This window comes from Lepidochelys kempii, chromosome 9 (assembly GCF_965140265.1).
Source record: "Lepidochelys kempii isolate rLepKem1 chromosome 9, rLepKem1.hap2, whole genome shotgun sequence".
NCBI classification, from domain to species: Eukaryota; Metazoa; Chordata; order Testudines; family Cheloniidae; genus Lepidochelys; species Lepidochelys kempii.
In genome coordinates this window covers 58,509,295-58,523,707 of record NC_133264.1, presented here as the reverse complement: position 1 = coordinate 58,523,707, position 14,413 = coordinate 58,509,295, and the positions used below count along the sequence as shown (strand labels likewise).

Sequence of the window (14,413 nt, the reverse complement as noted above, 5' to 3'; positions counted from 1 at the left end):
GTGTCCCGCTTCATGAACACTGTCCTCATCCCCCACAGCCTGTGTCCCCTGTTTCTCTTTCCCCAATTGTTTCTTATTTATTTTGTCTGTTCTTTTCCTTCCCTTCCTGTTTTGTGCAGCTTTCCAGGTTTGGCTCAGTCAGTTTGAAATATTTTTTTTCAGTTCGGCTCGGATTACTTTCTAAATCACTTGTCCAGCCCGCCCCCATCTCCCCAATCACTCCCCACTTTCTAATTTTCTTTTGTTATAGGAGGCCAAGCATGAGAAACACTATACAGAGTAGCAAAAATATACTACATACACTACAGTATAAGCTGTAGGAAAGAATAATATTCTTTTAAGTGGCTGCCGTGGCTGGTGCACGTTGCACTAATCTCTCGCAGTTCAAATCCCCATTCCTGCAATGAGACAGAAATTGAAGTCAGTGTACCTTCTACATCAGTCTTAGCATCCAAACCCTGTCCAAATGCTGGAGGTCATTGCTACAACTCCAGTGTCCCCCCATTGCTAGGACATGTACTGCTTCCCTGGTGGTAGCAATTCTCACAAAGACCAGGCAGAGGTAGTTTAGCCACCAGTTCAGAGCAGGTCCAGATAACACACTGGTTAAGATGCTGGTGGACGCTAGCACTCCTGTCATTGTTACCACAGGGGGAGCTGCATTGGTGGTAGCTCAGAGGTCAAGTATTTGAAGAAAAATGTCTGTCTCTCAGGCCTTGTCCAGACTAACAAAAGCCCAGCCTCCACTGGGAGACTGTAAATGTTCATCAGCACTGGATGCTCTTGAGCTGGTGCTGAGAGGTTTAACTACTAGTCTAGACAGGAAGGAGTGGGCTGCGGCCCTGAAGTCTCAAATGCTTTTTGTAGTGGGGCTGAAAAGGCCTTTGTCCTGTTTTAACTAACCCACCTTCAGCACTGATTTCCCTAGAGTGTCCAGGGCTAGAGCAGTGGAGAACTGGTGCTTAGATAGCATGGCAAAGGGTAACAGGCTAAACTGCAAGAGAAGGACAGAGGCCCTCGGCCGTCCTGGTCCCGTGCAGTGTGGGGAGACCACTGAACGCTAGTGGCAGCTCCAGAACAAGTCAAAGCAACACTCTCTGTTGGAAAGGAGCTAGAATCGCCCTTGCTGTGTCCCGTTGTTGGGCACGAGCTGGGCTTTGCGGAATCTGCTACTGCTCTGTTCCACATCCCTAGCACAGAGCACTGAGGTGCTGAGGCCCTGGCAGGAGCAGGTACGACATGAGCTGAGTTTGGTGTTGTGCCTAGCACACCTGGCCAGTGGAGTCGGCTGCTGCTGCATACTGCCACTGCTCAGAAGCCAGGCAGGCCTGCAGCAGAAGTTGAGCCCTGTCAGTGCCCTGTACCTCTCTGTGGCTGGCTCAAGCCAGTGGGAAGGGCCCCCCACTTCCTAAGAGCAAGGTACTGATTTAGAGGGGGAATAGCCCACCCTTGTCATTCCCTGATTAAATACCTCCCGGCTCTCACCTCTGCTGCCTCTCTCCAATCTCTTTCATGTACTCGTCATGGCCGGTTGTCACGCTGATGTAACTGAGCTTCTGCAGCAGCCTGCAATTGACAGGTGTTGTTACGTGTGCTGTGAGCGATAAAGTCTGGTGATTCATGTCCCTGCCCCTTTCGATGTGTGCCAAAGGGGGGAGGTCAGATTCAAGTCCCTGAATCCCAAATCCACTTGGATGGTTTCAGTTAAAAGGTGTTTGTTTTCTGATTCAGATGTGGCCAGAATCTTAGGAGAGAAGCTGATCTCACAGACATTTCAACCTTACCACTTGTGAGATTTCAGTGTCATTTTAACAGGGTGGGCTAGAGGCGGTCACTCGATTCCCTTAGAAGAGCAGCAGGAAGCTGCAGAGCAAGGGAGTTTGCAATGCGTAAGCTCCAGCAGAGAAGAGAGGGACTTGAAAACTTTGGGTTAAGTGTTTATTAATGTAATAACACAGAAGCTGAGAAGGGTCAAAGGGTTTGTGAATTATTGAGGAAATCCCTTGAAGGGGTAAACTGAGGCAAGGCAGGCCACCTGCAGAGCAACCTCTAGCCGTGAGGGGGCAGCGGGGAGGAGGCCAGCCTGGTGACGTTCATAAAATCAAGACAAGAGCTTTAGACCTGATGGGGGCTTGACCCTGAACCCTGGCGCTGATGCAGCCTCATACCAAACCTCAAATGCTAGCCCTGAGGATACAGCCGCAACATGAACCTGAGTGGTAGCCTAAACCAAATCCAGCTCGGAATAGCACCTCCCTCGCCGGCCCCTAACTTTCAGCCCTTGGCAGGGCCATGCTGGCAGTGCCATGAACAAGGACCACGCAGGTACAGGGAGCAGCCCAGGCAGTGGATTTCCCCTGTGTACCTGGTATGCTACACAGCACTGCCACGGTTAATAGGAAACCTTGTGATTTTATCCGGGTGCTGTTGCACAATAATATCTTGGACACTAGAAAGTAATGCAGAATACAGAGCAGGGAAAGTATTTTACTCTATGGTTTAAAGCACTATGTAAATTTATGAAAATATTAGTAGTGATCATTAATTATTGACTGATTGTTAACAAAGCTCCCCAGAGCAACCTAGCATCCTTTGTAAAGAGGAATTTAAATCTGGTCTAAGGACCACGCAGGTACAGGGAGCAGCCCAGGCAGTGGATTTCCCCTGTGTACCTGGTATGCTACACAGCACTGCCACGGTTAATAGGAAACCTTGTGATTTTATCCGGGTGCTGTTGCACAATAATATCTTGGACACTAGAAAGTAATGCAGAATACAGAGCAGGGAAAGTATTTTACTCTATGGTTTAAAGCACTATGTAAATTTATGAAAATATTAGTAGTGATCATTAATTATTGACTGATTGTTAACAAAGCTCCCCAGAGCAACCTAGCATCCTTTGTAAAGAGGAATTTAAATCTGGTCTGCTAACAGCGAACACCTCGGTTAGGAGTGACTGACAGTTCCAGAATGCACATGGAGAGGAAAAAAGAAAGAAAGGTACACGCAACAGGTCTGGGATGATGATTTTTTCAATGGCAACTGCCTAGATGAAATGAAACAGCCACAAATCAGAGTAATTCCAACTCTTCAAAACACACTCACACTCACTCGTTCATGCTCACTAATAAAAAGGGGCTGCCCCCAGCATTACATACCATTCTGTGAACCGGTCTAGCTTGCTGTGGGAATCTGATCCACGGCCCTCTATTCATGAAAACAATCACCATTGAGAAGTTAGATTTTATTTTCTTGCCATGTAACAGCTCTCGAGTCATTAGACAGGAAGGAACAGCTGGGTTACCTTTTGCTCGGCTTGACATGATAGAAGTGTCTCTGCTGCACTTGTTTTCTGAAGTCTGAACTCTGAATCTCAAGTGGAATGTTTTATGGCTCAGGAGCTGAAGACAGCCTCACGAGCACCTCCCCCTGGGGTTTCAGAGTTCCTCCTCTAACTTTCCTCCAGTTGCAAAGGAGCTGTCAGCACGGGACAGGTGTGCTCCTTCTCAGTGAACTGCATAGGGAAATGAAGGCAAATACACTGATTTTCACTTCTTCTCCTTTCTCTTCCCCCATACACCCCACCAAACGTGCTGCCCTTCCCCCCACCACACCCACTAGCCTTCCTGCATCCCGTCCCTCCAAAATGACACAACCCAACCCTCTCTTCCCACAGCCAGTTTCTATTCTGCCTTCCCACAGCGGCTTGTGGTTCAGTCCCTTAGCCCTGGGTCGCTGTCTCCTGGGTGCTGGCCAAAGACGACCCTGAACTAGCAGCTGGAAGGCAGCTTACATGGGGAATGTGTATGGAGTGAGAAGGAGAACTTCGGAGAGCAAAGAAGTAAGGTGAGGCTGGAGCCCTTCCAGGTCAGGGTCCCCCACCCCTTGTTGTGGCTTTTTCAGAAACACTCCGGGGCCACTGTGCTCACATCTTGGGGGAGTAATCTGGCCCCTGGACTCTAGTTCCAGACTCTTGGATTTTGGGGTTCTTTATAAACAATATAAATAATGAGTCATTGGGCCAGAGAGAGAGAATGACTCTGTTGCCTAGTGGTTATGGCACCCACTGGGCGGTCAGGGGGACCCAGGGTCCAACCCCCTGCTCCAATGACTAATTCTTTAGATGTAGCAGGAGAGATTGACAGGGCCTCACCCCAGAGTCTCCCATCGCCCAGTGGTTAGAGCACTCTCCTTAGAGGATTTAAGCAGGAGTCTGCCACATCCCTGGCGAGTGCGCTACCCATGAGGCTAACAGTTTTAAGGGAGGCTGCGGTAGCAACCTCTGCCCAGCCAGACTTTGAATGGGACCCAATCCAGCAGGCAGCCTCGGGGCACACCCACTGGCCCAGGCCCTAACAAGACTGATCTTCCCCCAATGTGTGCATTGCTCTCAGGCGTAGACAGGAGATAGGCATCAGGATGCCCAGAGGGAGGCAGCAGTACATGTGCTCCAAGGCAGAAATTGAGGCACCGAGGGAATTCGGACACCTACAGAGTTCGGCAGGAGTTTTGTGAACTACAGAGGAGCCTAAAACCAGGACGTAGGCACTGAAATCTGGGCTTTGGGCACCTGAGTCCCTTTGTGAATCTAGGCCTTCCTCCTACTATACCTCACTGCCCCACCTGGAAAGTGAGACACAGCATGTCCCCACCTCCCAGGCATGTGTGAAGAGTTGACAGCCATAAGATGCTCGGATATGATGTTCATGATGCCACACAAGTATCTTAGCTAGGTCGGGTCTCACCAGGGTGCCCTGCCCACATTTCAGATGTTCTTTCGGAGCACCAGCCTCAGCATCCCTGCTGGGTGAAAGCCAGAAGGCAGAGGCTATTTCTAAGCTGCACAGGGCACCATCCACAAAGGGCTTTCGAGCTAAAGAACAATGACTTGAACTGTACCAAAAACCACCTGGGAGCTTGGGTGACCTATAGTGCTTGCCAGAGTAGCATGTTCTAGGCAGGAAGTACTGCTAGGTAAGCAAGCAAGCACATTCCTCACTAACCAAACTTTCCAAGTGCGACCCCTAGAGCAATCACATTTGGAGACCATTGCAGTAATCCAGTCTTGAGGGCAAAATAGGTAACTTGTTGAATTCACACTCCATGTAAATCAGGAGTAATTCTGCAGCTGTATGGCCGGTCTAAATGAGAGCTGAATGAGGCACTTAGCGTTTGCCCTTTGCCCCAAGGTATCCACCAGTGAATGCGGACAGCGATGTGTCTGCATCACAGCCAGGCCTGAAATAAGAGCATAAGCGGCTGAGGATGTTAGGTGAGGCCAGTCCCACCCTACCAAAATCGCCTTGCTAATCTTCACTGGAAAAAGAAGATTGAGACTGATTTGTGTCAGGCGTACAATACCAAGAACATGGGTCCCAGTAATCTTTTAGTTCCCCGATCACCCTTTAGTGTTCATTTATAATGTAAAGAAAACATTTACAAAGCATTCAAACAAACAATATAAAAAATGTAGCTTTCCATAGGGACTGGTAGCAAAGTGGCTTCGATTGCTGTGGAGTGGAATAATTGCTGTTTCTTACATCCATCAACAGGAGCAGTTACATTTTCAAGACATGTGCATTCAGGTCTTGCTGCCCTGGTTGTTATATGGAAGATGTGCTGTATGTCTCATACTCTTTGCATGTAGGGTATGTTTGTATTCTATAGGGATGTGTTTATACCAGCAGAACCAGGGACCCAGACTACATCACTGGTAATAACAATACTGGAAATTATAAAATAGCCAGCTCAGGAGTTTTTGCCATTTTTCACTATTTTACGAGGCCAAGCATGAAAGGCAGTTGTATGACTGGGCAAATCACCATATTATGTAGTTTTTAAAGTTACTGCATAATTGTACTCCAGAGTTTAACCTTTGATTTTTAAAAAAAATGTCTCCTGCCATTTTGGTTGCAAACGTCACCTTCAAAATGTAAACGGATTGTAAATCAATTCAGTGATACCTGCCTGAGTCTGCAGACGTACAGACAGACAAAATAGCTCACATGCAAGCATGAACTCTTCCCGTTCATCGCTGTGGGGTGTTAACACTGAAACAGGATGATGAAGATCTAAAGATCAGCAGATCGCTAACTATTTGAACAAAAAATCAAGCTAACATGCTCGTCCATTGCTGGATGTCATGACAGATATTTGAACAGGTGCAGAGGGACAGCTAGCGGCTGTCACGAGTTGCTAGGATGGAGAATGAAAAATTCAAAACCCTTCTTCCCAAAATTTAAAGTCACTTATACGAGTGTGTCTTGTCCAAAACATTAAACCATAATGTACTGCTTTCTCCTGCGTTACATCTCCCTACAGCTCTCGGCAGTGCAATTGTTTGTCCAGAGAACTGGATTGGCTTTTGTTTTTTGCATTTAACAGATCAAAACGTATCACCTTCGTAGGCCAATTCGCTCACCTTGGGCTCTGTTCCCCAAAGGAGATTTGTTTTTATGTCAGTCGCCTGTGAAGGATTGAGTATTCATAGCATGTCGCTACTGCTCAGCAGTTAGGAAAGTGTAACTAAAGAAACTGCATTGTCATTCTATAAATGGTATTTACCCTGGGTGTTAGGCATGCAACGAAACTATGAATATAGACAGGGAGCACTAAATTTAGTATCTGAAAAACAAACACAGCTCTCTAAGTACATCCAACTAAAAAGGAACATAATGAAAATTTCTGAGGTAGAAGCGAAACTCGAACAGCTTAATGGGACTAAATCGGGGGGCCCAGATAATCTTCATCCAAGAATATTAAAGGAATTCACACATGAATTTGCAAGCCCTTTGGCAAGAATTTTTAATGGGTCTGTAAACTCAGGGGTTGTACCGTATGACTGGAGAATTGCTAACATAGTTCCTCCTTTTAAGAAAGGGAAAAAATGTGATCTGGCTAACTACAGGCCTGTTAGCTTGACATCTGTAGTATGCAAGGTCTTGGAAAAATTTTTGAAGGAGAAAGTAATTAAGGACATTGAGGTCAATGGCAAATGGGACAAAATACAACATGGTTTTACAAAAGGTAGATCGTGCCAAACCAACCTGATCTCCTTCTTTGAGAAAGTAACAGATTTTTTAGACAAAGGAAAGGCAGTGGATCTAATTTACCTAGATTTCAGTAGGGCGTTTGATACGGTTCCACATGGGGAATTATTAGTTAAATTGGAAAAGATGGGGATCAATATGAAAATTGAAAGGTGGATAAGGAACTGGTTAAGGGGAGACTACAGCGGGTCCTACTGAAAGGTGAACTGTCAGGCTGGAGGGAGGTTACCAGTGGAGTTCCTCAGGGATCGGTTTTGGGACCAATCTTATTTAACCTTTTTATTACTGACCTCGGCACAAAAAGTGGAAGTGTGCTAATAAAGTCTGTGGATGATACAAAGCTGGGAGGTGTTGCCAATTTAGAGAAGGACAGGGATATCATACAGGAGGATCTGGATGACCTTGTAAACTGGAGTAATAGTAATAGGATGAAATTTAATAGTGAGACATGTAAGGTCATGCATTTAGGGATTAATAACAAGAATTTTAGTTATAAGCTGGGGGCGCATCAATTGGAAGTAACGGAGGAGGAGAAGGACCTTGGAGTATTGGTTGACCACAGAATGACATTGAGCCGGCAATGTGATATGGCTGTGAAAAAAGATAACGCGGTCTTGGGATGCATCAGGTGAGGTATTTCCAGTAGAGATAAGGAGGTTTTAGTACCGTTATACAAGGCACTGGTGAGACCTCACCTGGAATACTGTGTGTACTTCCGGTCTCCCATGTTTAGGAAAGATGAATTTAAACTGGAACAGGTACAGAGAAGGGCTACTAGGATGATCCGAGGAATGGAAAACCTGTCTTATGAAAGGAGACTCAAGGAGCTTGGCTTGTTCAGCCTAACCAAAAGCAGGCTGAGGGGAGATATGATTGCTCTCTATAAATATATCAGAGGGATAAATACCAGAGAGGGAGAGGAATTATTTAAGCTCAGTACCAATGTGGGCACAAGAACAAATGGATTTAAACTGGCCGTCAGGAAGTTTAGACTTGAAATTAGACGAAGGTTTCTAACCATCAGAGGAGAGAAGTTCTGGAACAGCCTTCCAAGGGAAGCAGTGGGGGCAAAAGACCTATCTGGCTTCAAGATTAAACTCAATAGTTTCTGGAGGAGAAGGTATGGTGGGATAATATGATTTTGGCAATTAATTGATCTTTAACTATTCATGGTAAATAGGCCCAATGGCCTGTGATGGGATGTTAGATGGGGTGGGATCTGAGTTACTACAGAGAATTCTTTCCTGGGTATCTGGCTGGTGAATCTTGCCCACATGCTCAGGGTTCAGCTGATCGCCATATTTGGGGTTGGGAAGGAATTTTCCTCCAGGACAGATTGGAAGAGGTCCTGGAGGTTTTTCGCCTTCCTCTGCAGCATGGGGCACAGGTCACTTGCTGGAGGATTCTCTGCACCTTGAAGTCTTTGGACCATGATTTGGGGACTTCGGTGCCTCGGACGTGGGTGGGGGGGTTTGTTGGAGGGGTGGGTGGGTGGGGTTCGGTGGCTTGCGTTGTGCGGGGGGTCAGACTAGATGACATTAATATCTATGAATCTACAGGAATATGTATTTGTGTAGCTCCTACAGGTTCCAGCTGAGACTGGGGCACTACCATGGTCGACACTCCATATACCCATAATAAGGCCAGTCCCTGACCCAAACAGCTTACAATCAGAAAGACAAAAGGCTGGTACTGGAATGGTCTCATGTGATAGATGGGGACCTGAGGCACAGACATTAAGGTCACACACAGTCTGTCTCAGAGCTGAGAACCTAACCCAGCTCTTTTGCCTTAGCCACAGGTCCAGCCTTTATCTCTGTTGCCTGTTAGGGCTCTGCACTGAAACCCAAAGCCAGGCTTGTGGCTGAGTCTCTTTGTAACACGAAATCCTTTCTGCTGTTCATGGGACTCTCCAGTTTGTTAACCTGGGTCCAAGGCTCTCTCAAGCTTTCAGAGGTGCATATGGCTTGTTCCTCTGTCTGCCATGGCAGGTAAGGAGGGCAGGCCTGGTCTGAGCCTGCCAACATCCTATGGGAAGAATTCTGTTTTCATTGCTTTACAGTTTCTGCTCGTTTTGTTTCCTATTGTTTAGTCCTCCAGAATTTCAGATATTCTCTCTCCTCAGGCAGTTAAAGGGACATCCTATGAATCCTCCTCCTATTGTTATTGGGTCCAAACTGCTGACTGCTTACAGAGGTGGTCAAGGCTGGTTCCCCACTCTGGCAAGAAAGAAAAAAAACCTCCCTGGCTTTGCAGGCTGCCAAAAGGAAAAATGTGCCCTTTTAAAATCCTGAGATCTGTGCCTCTGGTTCAAAATGATCCCATCGCTCTGCCACCATATCAAGGCTGATTCCCCAGTCTGACACACTGAGTGCAGAAGGTGGGGGCCCGCAAGTACTCTAAAAATTAACACTTGCCACTCCAGCCTGCTATTAAACTCCCAAGGTTACAGCTTTTTTCTGCCACCACCCACTTTCTTCCGGCAACTCACAGAAGTTACTAGATCGCAGGCCCTGGCTCTCATGGGAGACTTCAATCACCCTGATATCTGCTGGGAGAGCAATACAGCGGTGCACAGACAATCCAGGAAGTTTTTGGAAAGTGTAGGGGACAGTTTCCTGGTGCAAGTGCTGGAGGAACCAACGAGGGGCAGAGCTCTTCTTGACCTGCTGCTCACAAACCGGGAAGAATTAGTAGGGGAAGCAAAAGTGGATGGGAACCTGGGAGGCAGTGACCATGAGATGGTTGAGTTCAGGATCCTGACACAGGGAAGAAAGGAGAGCAGCAGAATACGGACCCTGGACTTCAGAAAAGCAGACTTTGACTCCCTCAGGGAACTGACGGACAGGATCCCCTGGGAGAATAACATGAGGGGGAAAGGAGTCCAGGAGAGCTGGCTGTATTTTAAAGAATCCTTATTGAGGTTACAGGGAGAAACCATCCTGATGTGTAGAAAGAATAGTAAATATGGCAGGCGACCAGCTTGGCTTAACAGTGAAATCCTTGCTGATCTTAAACATAAAAAAGAAGCTTACAAGAAGTGGAAGATTGGACAAATGACCAGGGAAGAGTATAAAAATATTGCTCGGGGATGCAGGAGTGAAATCAGGAAGGCCAGATCACACCTGGAGTTGCAGCTAGCAAGAGATGTTAAGAGTAACAAGAAGGGTTTCTTCAGGTATGTTAGCAACAAGAAAAAAGTCAAGGAAAGTGTGGGCTCCTTACTGAATGAGGGAGGCAACCTAGTGAAAGAGGTTGTGGAAAACGCTAATGTACTCAATGCTTTTTTTGCCTCTGTCTTCACGAACAAGGTCAGCTCCCAGACTACTGCACTGGGCAGCACAGCATGGGGAGGAGGTGACCATCCCTCTGTGGAGAAAGAACTGGTTTGGGACTATTTAGAAAAGCTGGACAAGCGCAAGTCCATGCTGCTGGATGAGCTGCATCAGACAGTGCTACAGGAGTTGGCGGATGTGATTGCAAAGCCATTGGCCATTATCTTTGAAAACTCATGGCGATCGGGGGAAGTCCTGGACAACTGGAAAAAGGCTAATAGAGTGCCTATTTTTAAAAAAGGGAGGAAGGATCCTGGGAACTACAGGCCAGTTAGCCTCACCTCAGTCCCTGGAAAAATCATGGAGCAGGTCCTCAAGGGATCAATTCTGAAGCACTTAGAGAAGAGGAAAGTGATCAGGAACAGTCAGCATGGATTCACCAAGGGCAAGTCATGCCTGACTAATCTAATTGCCTTCTATGACAAGATAACTGGCTCTGTGGATGAGGGGAAAGCAGTGGACGTGTTGTTCCTTGACTTTAGCAAAGCTTTTGACACGGTCTCCCACAGTATTCTTGTCAGCAAGTTAAAGAAGTATGTGCTGGATGGACTATAAGGTGGATAGAAAGCTGGCTAGATTGTCCGGCTCAACGGGTAGTGATCAATGGCTCCATGTCTAGTTGGCAGCTGGTATCAAGTGGAGTACCCCAAGGGTCGGTCATGGGGCCGGTTTTGTTCAATATCTTCATAAATGATCTCGAGGATGGTGTGGATTGCACCCTCAGCAAGTTTTGCAGATGACACTAAATGGGAGGAGAGGTAGATATGCTGGAGGGTAGGGATAGGATACAGAGGGACCTAGACAAATTGGAGGATTGGGCTAAAAGAAATCTGATGAGGTTCAACAAGGACAAGTGCAGAGTCCTGCACTTAGGATGGAAGAATCCCATGCACCGCTACAGACTAGGGACCGAATGGCTAGGCAGCATTTCTGCAGAAAAGGACCTAGGGGTTACAGTGGACGAGAAGCTGGATATGAGTCAACAGTGTACCCTTGTTGCCAAGAAGGCCAATGGCATTTTGGAATGTATAAGTAGGGGCATTGCCAGCAGTTCGAGGGACGTGATCGTTCCCCTCTATTCGACATTGGTGAGGCCTCATCTGGAGTACTGTGTCCAGTTTTGGGCCCCACACTACGAGAAGGATGTGGAAAAATTGGAAAGAGTCCAGCGGAGGGCAACAAAAATGATTAGGGGACTGGAACACATGACTTTTGAGGAGAGGCTGAGGGAACTGGGATTGTTTAGTCTGCGGAAGAGAAGAATGAGGGATGATTTGATAGCTGCTTTCAACTACCTGAAAGGGGGTTCCAAAGAGGATGGATCTAGACTGTTCTCAGTGGTAGCTGATGACAGAACAAGGAGTAATGGTCTTAAGTTGCAGTGGGGGAGGATTAGGTTGGATAGTAGGAAAAAATTTTTCACTAGGAGGGTGGTAAAACATTGGAATGCGTTACCTAGGGAGGTGGTGGAATCTCCTTCCTTAGAAGTTTTTAAGGTCAGGCTTGACAAAGCCCTGGCTGGGTTGATTTAGTTGGGGATTGGTCCTGCTTTGAGTAGGGGGTTGGACTTCTGAGGTTCCTTCCAACCCTCATATTCTGTGATTCTATGAAATGCAAAACCCTCTTGAGAACCCAGGAAGGTGCACTTGGGAATTTCTTCCTTTGGGGTACCGAGAAGCCCTTTTACCACCACCACCGCTCATCCGGGAAAGAGCTGAGAAGAAAAACAAAGGAAATCAGCTGTTGCCACCAGCTAAGTAAACAACATGCACAAATCTCTTAGGACACAAAAATCAAATTTTGTTCTTAAAAAAGATAAATTTTATTAATTAAAAAAAATAAATAAATTTGGGACTTAGGCTTTTTCTAAATTAAAAAAAAAACAGTTACAAGGATTAAGCATCAAGAATAGCTCTTTTGAGGTCCATCTTAAAGGTTACAAGCAAACCAAAAGCACCTGGGGTTAGCACAGAAGAATCCACAAGCCATAAACAAATATAAGGGATAAACCTAATCACGTCTTCCGAAACATTTCCTGATCTACTTACATATTTGGAGTTTTAGATGAGTAGTTTTTAGGTATGATACTGATAATTTTTCATACCTGGCCCAAGCTTCTCACAGCATAACTGCTCCCTGTCTGCCTCTCCCCGAGAACAATGACAGACAGACAAAATGGGAGTCTTGTTTTAATTTTAAAAGTTCTAGCCTTCCCATTGGCTCTTTTGGCCAGGTGCCCACTCACTTCCTTTTACCTATGCATAGAAGTGAAACTTTTTAACCCTCTACAGGTAGAGCAATTAGAGAACAGCTACTAAGAGGGATTTTATAGCTACTGGGTGGATGGGTGTCCATAGAAGGGAGCTATCCCCACACTTCATTTGTCACATGCCCCCCAGATCATAGATGGTGTTGGCCAGCCTGGTTCAGGTCAGGTCAACACTGGCTGGGATTTCTTCCTGGAGGTTTAGGAAAACAGAGTTAATACGATACATGCACCTCTAATTTTACTAATAATTACATGAAGAACTAAACAGTATTTTTAGTTATAAAAATAAGAACTGGGCAATTTGGGTCCAAACTGCTGATGCTTACAGAGGTGATAATGCAGCGTTAAGGGCAATTATTGTAGCACACAGGAGTAATTGTGCTCAGGAATTCCGCTCAGCCTTTCTCCCCCTTCCTTTCTTCCTCACCTCTTGGTAACCAGATTAGGCTGCTTGAAGCCCAGAATTGCAAGGAGTATTTGCTCTGGGTGTGCAGAAGGGCAGGACACTGGGCAGCTGGAGAGAGGCACTTGGGTTCCTGCTCTGATTTAACCCCTTCTGATGAAGAGTCCATGCTTTCCTCTTGTTGTCTTTTGCTCTTCGCCTGACATACATGGTATGAAGGAGCCACCTGGGCATAGTGAAGTGCAAATCATCCCATGTACTAAACATACATAACATGCCAGGCCTAGCTACTTATATACCCTGCTGGTCTGGCAGGGTCCAAGTGGCTTCTGAACCCTAGCCCATGGGGACCACTAGAAGGCTCACAAACTTTTAAAGGGATACGACCCAATTCTTATACGCTACACCTTCCTTGCAAACTTCCCCTCCCTCCCTTCGAAATTCCAGCAAGAAATCAGAGAAGGAGCAAGGACCTGCAGTTCTTTTGGGACTTGAGTCTGGAAGCCTTCCTAAACTCTTGCCATAGCTGCCTCTGCCCTCATTTCATTTGCTCATTGTGGGCCTGATTCTGCCACCCTTGCTGCCCTAAGTGCCATACTATGCAGTTAGTCCCATTGATTACAGTAAAATATGCAACTACGGTTTGAGAGTCCAACTCTACTTGTCTGTCCTGGGATCTCTCTGTAGCAGAGATCTGCTGGGCTCAGGAAAGTCACTGCTTCTAGGGCAGTGAAGGATTTGACTTGATTATAACCACGGGCCTGGCAGGATACCACACAAAGGACAAACCTCTCCCTAAGGCCTCGTCTACACTAAACAGTTTTGTCGATGAAAGTCAGCTCTTGTTGACAAAACAGTGGAGGTGTATACCCTGAAATGCTCCTCCTGCTGATGTAACTCTCCTGCTATGCCAACATAATAAAACCACCTCAGCGAGAGGCATAGGGCTTATGTCGGTGTAGTTAGGGTGATGCAGTGTGTGTGTAGACACTGCATCTCTTACATCATGGCTCTGCCGAGCCGTGAAATTGACAAGAAAGCCAGCTCCCAAGCTGGGCTGCTTCCTGGTCTTTGCTCCAAGTTGGGCTGCCACCCAGGCTTCCAGCTTGGGCTGCTGCCAGGGCTCCCCACTCCGCCCTGCTGCCCCCCAAGATCCTGTCTCCCTACTCCCCTTTGGGAGCTCGGCAGCCAACCGGACTCTGTGTGTGGCTCTCCCCATCAGAAGCTCCAGGCAGCTTCTCTCGCTACTCTCAGCGTGGAGAGCAGAAGCAAGAAACAGGGGACAGCTGGGCTCCTGGTCAATCTCTCAGGTGTAGGATGGGCTCTCCCTCCCCTGCATTCACTGTCTGTATAGGAA

At 46.8% G+C, this 14,413-nt stretch overlaps 1 long non-coding RNA gene across 1 annotated transcript; it reads right to left on the bottom strand.

The window, feature by feature from the left end:
- Nucleotides 1–275: 275 nt before the first annotated feature.
- On the bottom strand, nt 276–3,389 carry LOC140916926 (uncharacterized). The gene is made up of 4 exons (XR_012160688.1): nt 3,305–3,389; nt 3,159–3,207; nt 1,486–1,566; nt 276–398 (listed from the first exon to the last, which is right to left on the bottom strand). It is a non-coding gene; the product is annotated as an uncharacterized lncRNA (long non-coding RNA).
- Between the last annotated feature and the right edge of the window lie 11,024 nt (nt 3,390–14,413).